At 41.9% G+C, this 10,449-nt stretch overlaps 1 protein-coding gene across 2 annotated transcripts in view; it reads left to right on the forward strand.

Annotated features, from left to right (window-relative positions):
• The window catches only part of CCT6B (chaperonin containing TCP1 subunit 6B), a 54,184-nt gene that overhangs the window by 1,274 nt on the left and 42,461 nt on the right, over window positions 1–10,449 (forward strand). The gene's annotated exons all lie outside the window — the stretch shown is intronic.

Raw genomic sequence — 10,449 nt, forward strand, 5'->3', positions numbered from 1 at the left:
TGTGATGAAGAGTGTCGTCTTTACTCTGTAGAGGACGGAGAGCCATGAAGAGTCTTAGGGAATACTGCTGAAGCTGGGTGGGGAGAGACTGAGGCAAGGGAACAAATCAGAAGGCTCTCATAGTGACCCATGTGGGAGATGATTCAGCTAGTTAGGGTGGAGAGTAAAGTGCGTTTTTGAAGATCATTTAGAATTTAAATGATCTTCTAGATAAAGTGCTCGTTTATGGATAAAATAATAATAATTTGAGTGAGCAGAAACATAATGGTACCATCAACTGAAATAGAAAATAGAGAGGAAGAGGAGGTGTTAGGGTTAGAAAGATGAGTTTTGTATTGGATACATTAAGTTTGTTTGACTAAGTTTAACTGCGATTCTACTGTTTGGAGGGGAGTAAAGCCTGCTTTTAATGCGCTGCAGAATGAACCAGGGCTTTGGTTCAACCAGGCAATTGGAAGGTCGCTGGAGACTCACGTCCTAGCTATGATAATTGAGTGATCTTGAGCACGTCTCTACAACTACATTTGCTACATTTTTTTAAGTTTCCTCAACCGTATCTGTCTTTTTCCAATGCTGTAATCACTAGCCACACGTGACTATTGAGCACTTGAATGTTGCATGGAATTGAGATGTGCTATAAGTGAAGAAAATACACACCAAAAAATTCATACTAAAAAAAGTAAAATATCTCATTAATAATATGTACCACATAATGACATTTAGGCCAACAATGGACCAAATATATGAGGGTGGTCCCATAAGATTATAATGGAGCTGAAAAATCCCTATCATATAGTGACAGCACATTACTCATGTGTTTGTGGAGATGCTGGTGGAAACGAACCTACTCCATTGCCAGTTGTATAAAAGCATAGCACACACTATTATGTACAGTATATAAAACTTGATAATGATAATAAAGGACGATGTTGCTGGTTTATATATTTAGTATACTATACCTTTTATTGTCATTAAATTAAATTAATTAATTTAGTTATTTTTGAGACAGAGTCTCGCTGTGTCGCCCAGGCTGGAGTGCAGTGCCACGATCTTGGCTCACTGCAACCTCTGCCTCCCAGGTTCAAGTGATTCTCCTGCCTCAGCCTCCCAAGTAGCTGGGATTACAGGCCCTTGCCACCACAATGGGCTAATAATTTTTTTTTTTTTTTTTTTTTTTTTTTTTTTTTTTTTGTTTTTTTTTTTTTTTTTTTTTTGCGACAGAGTTTTGTTCTTGTCGCCCAGGCTGGAGTGCAGTGGCAGGATTTTGGCTCACTGCAACCTCTGCCTCCTAGGTTCAAGCAATTCTCCTCCCTCAGCCTCCTGAGTAGCTGGAATTACAGGCACCCGCCACCACGCCCGGCTAATTTTTGTATTTTTAGTAGAGACGGGGTTTCACGATGTTGGCCAGGCTGGTCTCAAACTCTTGACCTCAAGTGATCCGCCTGCCTCGGCCTCCCAAAGTGCTGAGATGACAGGCATGAAACACTATGCCCAGCCTTATTGTTATTTTAGAGTATACTACTACTTATTGAAAAAAAAAAAGCTAACTGTAAAACAGCATCAGGTAGGTCCTTTAGGAGGTATTCCAGAAGAAGGCATTGTTATCAGAGGAGATGACAGCTCCACGTGTGACATTGCCCCTGAAGGCCTTCCAGTAGGACAAGATGTAGAGGTGGAGGATGGTGATATTGATGATACTGACCCTGTGTAGGCTTACTAGGCTAATGTGTGTGTTTCTGTCTTGTTAACAAAAAAGTTTTAAAAGTAAAAGGAATTTTTTTTAATAGGAAAAAGCTTATAGAATAAGGATATAAATAAAAAATATTGGCTGGGCACAGTGGCTCACATCTCTAATCCTAGCACTTTGGGAGGCTGAGGCAGAAGGAGTTCAAAACCAGCCTAGGCAACATATTTATAAGAAATAAAAATATTTATTTAAAAAAAGAAAAATATTTTTATACAACTGTGCTGTTTGTGTGTGTGGTTTTATTTATTTATTTTTTTGAGATGGAGTTTCGCTCTTGTCACCCAGGCTGGAGTGCAATGGCACGATCTCAGTCCACTGCATCCTCTGCCTCCCAGGTTCAAGTGATTCTCCTGCCTCAGCCTCACAAGTAGCTGGGATGACAGGTGCCCACCACCACGCCTGGATAATTTTTTTATATTGTTAGTAGAGACGGGTTTTCGCCATGTTGGCCAAGCTGGTCTTGAACTCCTGACCTCAGGTGATCTGCCCGCCTCAGCCTCCCAAAGTGCTGGGATTACAGGCGTGAGCCACCATGCCCAGCAAAGCTTTTTAATTTTAAAATACTTGATTCTTTTGTAATAACCTTTAGTTTAAAACACAAACAGGGCCCATCGCGGTGGCTCACACCTGTAATCCCAGCACTTTGGAAGGCTGAGGCGGGTGGATCACCTGAGGTCAAGAGTTCGAGACCAGCCTGGCCAACATGGCGAAATCCCATCTCTACTAAAAATACAAAAATTAGGCATGGTGGCCTGCGCCTGTAATCCTAGCTACTCAGGAGGCTGACGCAGGAGAATCTCTTGAACCTGGGAGGCGGAGGTTGCAGTGAGCCGAGATTGCGCCACTGCACTGCAGCCTGGGCAACAGAGTGAGACTATCTCAAAGAAAAAAAAACAAAAAAAAAGAAAGAAAAATTAAAAAGCTCATAAAGTAAAAAAGTAAACAGTAAGCTAAGGTTAATTTATTATTGAAAAAAGAAGACATTTTTAAAGTAAATTTAGTGTTGCCTAAGTGTACACTTTATAAAGTCCAGAGTAAGGTAGAATAATGTGCTAGGCCTTCATATTCACACACCACTCACTCACTGACCCACCCAGAGCAACTTCTAGTCCTGTAAGCTTCATTCATGGTAAGCGCCCTATGCGGTGTACGATTTTCTTTTCTTTTTTCTCTTTTTTTTTTTTTTTTTGAGACGGAGTTTCACTCCTGTTGCCCAGGCTGGAGTGCAATGGCGTGATCACAGCTCACCACAATCTCTGCTTCCCAGGTTCAAGCGATTCTCCTGCCTCAGCCTCCCGAGTAGCTGGGATTACAGACATGCACCACCACCCCCTGCTAATTTTGTATTTTTAGTAGAGATGGGGTTTCTCCATGTTGGTCAGGCTGGTCTCAAACTCCCAACCTCAGGTGATCCACCCACCTTGGACCATTTTCTTTTATACCTTTGTGTGTGTGTGTGTGTGTGCTGTGCTTTGCCTATGTTTAGAGACACAAATACTTACCATTGTGTTATAGTTTCCTACAGTATTCAGTATAGTACATGCTGTATGGGTTTATAGCCTAGGAGCAATAGCCTATACCATATAGCTTAGGTATATAGTCAGCCATATCATTTAGGTTTTGTAAGTACACTATGATATTCCCATCACAAAATCACTTTACGATGCATTTCTCAGAAGGTATCCTGTTGTTAAACGACTCACGACTATCCTATCTTTATGTTAATTATTTATTGAAATGATTTTTTTGGATATGTTATGTCAAATAAAATATAGTAAAGTTCATCTCACCTGTTTATTTTTACTTTTTTGAAAATGTGGTGACTAGAAAATATAAAACTGCACGTTTGGCTTACACTACATTTCTGTTAGAGTACACTGCCTTAGATTTCAAACCTACATGTAGAGGGTGGCATCTGTGCTATATGCTCAGTGCCTAGAACAGTGCTGGGCACATAGCAGATACTCAACAAATATCTGTGAATAATGAATGAAACTCATGAGTGAATGGAATGAATGAATAAAACTCTGGAAGTGATAAGATCCCTTAGAAGGATGTTTATTATATCATAACAATATTTGATATAAACTTGCAAAGACTTAGGCTGTAAATGATTTTTGCTTGATGAGAGCTCCCTGAACCCCCTGATTCTCTCTGATTCAGGTCCCCTGCTGTGAAATAGAACTAGGTACAAAAGAAATGGAACTAGGTACGAAAGCCGGCAGTTGCACTTCTTTAGAAAAGTGGGAACTGGCTGGGTGTGGTGGCTCACGCCTGTAATCCCAGCACTTTGGGAGGCCGAGATGGGCGGATCACAAGGTCAGGAGTTTGAGACCAGTCTGACCAACATGGTGAAAGCCCATCTCTACTAAAAATACAAAAATCAGCCAGGTGGTGGCGTGCACCTGTAATCCTAGCTACTCAGGAGGCTGAGGCAGAAGAATCACTTGTACCTGGGAGGCAGAGGTTGCAATGAGCCGAGATCGCGCCACTGCACTCCAGCCTGGGAGACAGAGCGAGACTCTGTCTCAAAAAAAAAAAAAAAGAAAAGTGGGAACTACTCTACCAAGGAGAATGAGGCAAAGTGTGGTGGGAAGAGCAGGGCTTTGGATTTGCACAGACAGGTTTGAATTATGTTCCACTACCAGCTGTCTGTAACTTTCATCTATTTTCTTAACTTTCCGGGTCTCAGTTTTCACCGTGAAATGGGGATAGTTTTACATTTAGGTCCCGGATCAATTTTGAGTTTATTTCTGTGAAGGGTGTAAGATCTATCTAGATTCAATTTTTGCCATATGGATCCCTTGTTGATCTAACACCATTTCTGAAAAGACTGTTTTCTCATTTGTATTGCTTTTGGTCATTTGTCAAAGATCATTGACTATATTTATGTGAATCTGTCTGTGGGCTGTGTATTCTGGTCCATTGGTCTATTTGTGTGTTCTTTGACCAGTACCACACTGTCTTGATTCCTGTAGCTTTATAGCAAGTCTCAACTTAGATAATGTCAGTCCTCCAACTTTGTTCTCTTCCTCCAATATTGTGTTGGCTATTCTGAATCTTTTGCTTTTTCACATAAACTTTAGAATCAGTTTCTAAAGCCAATATCCACAAACTAACTTACTGGGATTTTGATTGGGATTGTATTGAATATACAGATTACATTGGAAAGAACTGACATCTTGACAATATTGAGTATTTGTATCCATGAAGATGGAATATTTATTGATTAGTTTGTCTTTGATTTCTTTTATTAGAGTTTTGTAGTTTTCCTCATACACCTCTTGTACATATTGTATTAGATTTATGCTTAAGTATTTCATTTTTGGGTTGGTGGTGAAATGAGGATAAAAATAAGTCTTGGGATTGTAGGTGCCAATTAAATGAGATGACTGATGTCAGCTTGCAAACTGCTTGGCACTTAGAGGCATTTCAATAAATGTACATTCTCCTGCACTACGCAGCCTGGATACATTCATACCACTACAGAGTGTAATCACTCAGTCATTGATTGGTCAGTCAAGTATTTATTGAGTGCCTACTCTGCATCAGGCACAATTCCAGGAGTGTAATACAGTAGCGAAACAAAGCAGACAAAAATCCAGCCCTCATGGAACAAACTAGTGTGGGAGATCAATAACAAACAGGGAAGTAAAATGTATAAGGTGTAAGAAGTGAGTGGGTGCCATGGAGAAGAAGCAAGCAGAGGAGGGTGGGACATGCGGGGTAGGGGCAGGGTGGCAGTTTTAAATAGAGGTCAGAAAGGCCTCACTGACAAGTAACAACTGAGAAAAGACTTGAAGAAATGAGTTGGCCTCATGCAGATTGAGGGTAGAGGGAGCATTAGATAAAGGCTTGGAGGCCAAAAATGTGACTGTCATTTAGGACAATAGCAAGGAGATCCATGTGGCTAGAGCAGCTGGAGTTAAGGTTGAGAAGAGCAAGGAGACAGATCCTGTAGGGTCTTGTAAGACATTGCAAAGACATTGGCTTTTATTCCAGGTGAGAAGGGAAGCTAGTGGATTGTATTGAGCCGAGAAGTCATGTGATCTAACTTAAGCTTTAACAGGATCACTATCACTCTGGTTGTTGTGTAGAGAAGTTGGGAGATGAGTCAGGTAGCTATGTTAATAATCTAGGGGACAGATGAAGGCAGCTTGGGTGGTAACAGTGATAGTAAGAAATAACTGAGGCTTATAGACCCCTAGGGGAACTGTGGATGGGCTCAGGGGTGTCCTTGAATTTCCTGAAATTTTACATAAACATTTGTGTGCATGCGCATTTTTGGTGAAGAGCTTTTATGGAGTCTCAAAGCAGTTTTATGATCCAAACAAGAGCTAAGCTGGTGGTGAATAATCAGGATATCTTATGCTTGTTCCTAGCTATTCAAAGTCCTCAATTAAGTTCTTTCCACAGATGTTGACTGTAAATCCTCTAGGGCATCTATCCTGTTTGTGAGCCTCTTAAGAGTTTTGACTATCTCCTTTAAGTCTGTTCTAACCCTGACTTCCAGTTAAGACTCATCAGAATTGTTACAAAGAAACAGAGCCATAAGGAAATGGGTAGATTCTGTTCATGTTCTATGCTACTAACTGTGGTAGTTTGGGAGCCACAGGCAAGAATTGGGAAAAGGCTTGACACTTTCCTAGAGATAGTGAGGGGCACTTGTGAGGCTAGTCTGTTCTCAGTGGGTTCCCTTTTTTAATAAGCTGTGGTCTATGAATCACATAAACCCCAGCAGCAAGAGCTGATTTTATGGGTTGGTTTGCTTAATAGTCACACAATTCAAATAAGTTGTAAAAAACGGTGCTGGTATTTGCCAGGATAAATATTTAAAAGGGAATAGCTGTAGAAAGATATAATAATTCAAATCAGCTCATCGTTCTTCATTCTCAATAAAGGCTGCGGAGGTTGGTTCTTAACCAGGGGGGTTTCTTGGCCTCTCCTTTGAATATGTTGTGCTACAGCTGTCAGGTTGAGAAAGGGCAGAGCTGAGAGAAGTCATACTTGCCTTTGGGAGTAGCTGATCCATGACAGAGAGGTTCTGGGACAGGGTTAAGAAGAGGGTTGAGGTCACAGATGTGGTGTGAGGAAAACTCAAAGTTGCCACCATCTTCCTTGAGCTCCTGGGTTGGGTTTTCTAGCGTGAAGTCCTGGTGGTTGTTTTTCAGGAGACAAGTTAATAATTTTCAAAGGAAAATATATTTTATGAAGAGATGAGCCTATTTGGGAGGTAAACTCCCTTTACTGGGAGTTTAAAGTTCTCCTTTACTGGGCTCTGGGCTGGTTGATAAGGTAGTTTTGATGATAGTTGGTTTTTTAGCTTTGGTGCAGTGGCAGAGGTTGAAGACTGGGCTGAACATTTTACCTCTCTTGTTCCTCCTGCCATTCCTGTATATTGGGAGAGCCTCTACCCCTTTTCTTTCCTTCTCTAGATGTGCCACTTTAGCCCTCTTGAAGCATTCCTGACCACCCATGCTGCCACCTCCCCTGCCTACAGCTCCTGTCTTGATCTTGGTGATGGATCCTCTTGGGAGGGTCCTTAGTACCCAGACATAGCCTAATACTCCAAGAGGATAAAACTAAGGCTCAGGGAGTAAACTGACCAGGTAGATATCACAGCTAATTGGTGGCAAAGTGGGACTCAGACCCTAGACTTTTGATTAGCCCTCTTTACACTGCGTATAACCAGTAGTTTAATATTTTGGTCCTGCCCAATTTCTTTTCTTTTTTTTCTTTTTTGTTTTTTGGAGATGCGGTCTTGCTGGAGTGCAGTGGTGCCATCTCGACTCACTGCAACCTCCACTTCCCAGGCTCAAGCGATCCTCCCACCTCAGTCTCCCAAGTACCTGGGACCCACAGGTGCATGCCACCAAAACTGACTTTTTTATATTTTTGGTAGAGATGCGGTTTCACCATATTGCCTTGGCTGGTTTGGAACTCCTGAGCTCAGGTGATCCATCTGCTTCAGCCTCTCAAAGTGCTGGGAGTGCACCACCACACCCTGCTAATTTTTATGTAGAGATGGCATCTCGCCATGTTGCCCAGGCTGGTCTTGAACTCCTGGCTTCAAGTGATTCTCCCACCTCAGCCTCCCAAAGTGCTGACATTACAGGCGTGAACCACTGCACCTGGCCCCTGCCCAGTTTCTTATATACTATTTATAACACAACCAGATTGTAATTTCCTTGAAGATCAGGGCCACTTTTTCACTCATTTATTCAATAAGTATTGTTTGAGTGTCTGCTTTGTGCAGGGCATTGAGTGAATAAGATAAACTCAGACTCTGCCTTCAGGGAGAGGTTGATATATACCTTTGAATTTCTTGCAGACCCTTGTACCGTAGTGTACACTAAAGAAGTACTCAGTGAACATCATAATAAGTATTATTGAGGGCTTCTTATATGCCAGTGCTAAGCAATTTGTGTGTATGTATTTAATCTTCACAGTAAACTTGTGAGGCAGGATCTGTTATCAACAGATGAATAGGTTGACAGGTTATGTTATTGCTTCAAGCATTGGTTTTTGCCACTGCAGAACTACGTGAAGAACTTGTTTAACATACTGTTTCCGATGCCCCAACCTAGACCCACTGACCTAGAATCTCCTTGAGTAGGTCAGCATAGGGCATTGGATATAGTTGGGTTAGGGAACCATTGTCTTTGAAATGGGCCCATTTGGACAGACTAGGTGAGACAGCCCTTCATCCAGAACCTGCACACTGATGTCTGATGCTGCAAATGTTAGCCAGGTGTCCTCCTGCCCAAGTATCTATCTAAAACCTAAACTCTCTTTAACTTGGGTTTTAGCTGTGTTCTGTACTTTTCTATTTCTTAAAGAAATTTTTGGGTAATGGGTACAGGATGTTTGTTACATTATTTTCTGTACTTCCCTGTGTGCTTCTATTTCCTAAACTTTTTGAAAATTAAAATAAAAAGACATCAACCAAAAGAATATATCAGTTTCTGCTATGAGAGGTTTTCAAGTAGCTTCAAGGACTATTTGGAGGAGTAAAATTGAGTCTTCTTCTTGAGTGAATCTTGTGTTCTAAAATAGGAGGGCTTCTCTAGTTTTTCTTCCCTCTTATTTCGAGGAGTATAGAAGCTGTGGGCTGAAGAGCCAATCCATAACTGGAAAGAAAATCCAGATTAAAAGAAGGAATTACTCATTTTTGTCCATCGTCTCTATCTTTTCCCAGTTGAGGATGGTAAGTCTTTCCAAGAAACGAATGTGCTTTTTTCTCTTCCTTCCCACGCTGGATTTCTGCTTTCAGGCTGGAGTCTAAATTGCTTAGGATCATATGCAAGGTTCTTTGTAAATCTAGTCCCAGTGGACTTCTTGTCCTATTTCCACCACATCCTTCCATGTACTTGAGGCGACAGTTTCCCCAGCACTGCATACTTTCCATGTCTCTGTGCCACTGTTACCTTAGTCCACAATACTCATTCCCCCCTTCACTGCTTGGCACAGTCTTTCTCATCCTTCAATGCTGAGTGCAAATTTTGCCTCCTCAGAAGCCTTTCTGAACCCTCCTCCCCGCAGTCAGTTGCTCCTCCAACACACTGCCCACTCAACACTTTGCACAAACATATTTTATCATATTATATTATAGTTAGTTGTAAACAGACCAGTAGATCTCAACTGGGGGCTACTCTTAGCTAACACGATGAGGTGGTGGGGTTGTGACAGTGCCACTGGCATTTAGTGGATAGAGGTCAGGGATGCTGCCAAACATCCTACGATGCACGGGACAGACCCCAGCCCAAATAATTATCCAGTCCCAAATGTCAATAGTGTAGAGGGAAGCCTGGTACGGTGGCTCATGCCTGTAATCCCAGCACTTTGGGAGGCTGAGACAGGAGGATCACTTGAGTACAGAAGTTCAAGACCAGCCTTGGTAACAGGGAGACACTGTCCCTACCAAAAAAAGGGGGAAAAATAGCTGAGCGTGGTGGCTCGTGCCTATAGTCCTAGCTACTCAGGAAGCTAAGGCAGGAGGATCACTTGAGCCTGGGAGTTCAAGGCTGAGATGAGCTATGATCACACCACTGCAATCCAGCCTGGGCGTCAGAGCGAGACCTTGTCTCGGAAAAACAACCCACCAACCAAACAACCAACCAAACAAAAATAGTGATGGGGTTGAAAAGCCCTGATCTAGACTGAGATACCTTTGTTCAGGGCCACATTTTATTCATCTTTGAATCCCTAGGAACTCTCATAGAGTAGGTTCTCAATAAATGTCACGTATACAAATGAGAGGGAGTGAATGGAAGCAAGTGGGTCTAAGCCACCTTGGGAAATAACTCTACTTAATCCAGTGCCTCTTCTACTTCTAAATTATCCCCAAAAGAGCAAAAGCATTTTCCCTCAGATACCCTCTGCGGATGGTCACATGGAGGAAGGGCAGTCTCCTAGAATACGGAAATCATACAGTACAATAATAACAGGCAACACTTAGTGAGTGCTTACTGTATGGCTCAGGTGCTATACTAAAAGCATTGACATGCGTTTAACTCATTTAATCTTAGGAGACAGGAACTATTACTCTCCTTGGATTATATTAATAGTTGAGGAAACTAAGAGTGAAGTGACTTGCCCAAGGTCACCTTGTCAAAAAGCGGTGGATCACAGGGCACTTTGTAACTGTTGTTTCCCATTGGGATTTCTGAGAACTGAAATCATCATTCTTCCTCCCATCAGAG

Source organism: Pan troglodytes, chromosome 19, assembly GCF_028858775.2.
Source record: "Pan troglodytes isolate AG18354 chromosome 19, NHGRI_mPanTro3-v2.0_pri, whole genome shotgun sequence".
In the NCBI taxonomy this organism is placed as follows: Eukaryota; Metazoa; Chordata; class Mammalia; order Primates; family Hominidae; genus Pan; species Pan troglodytes.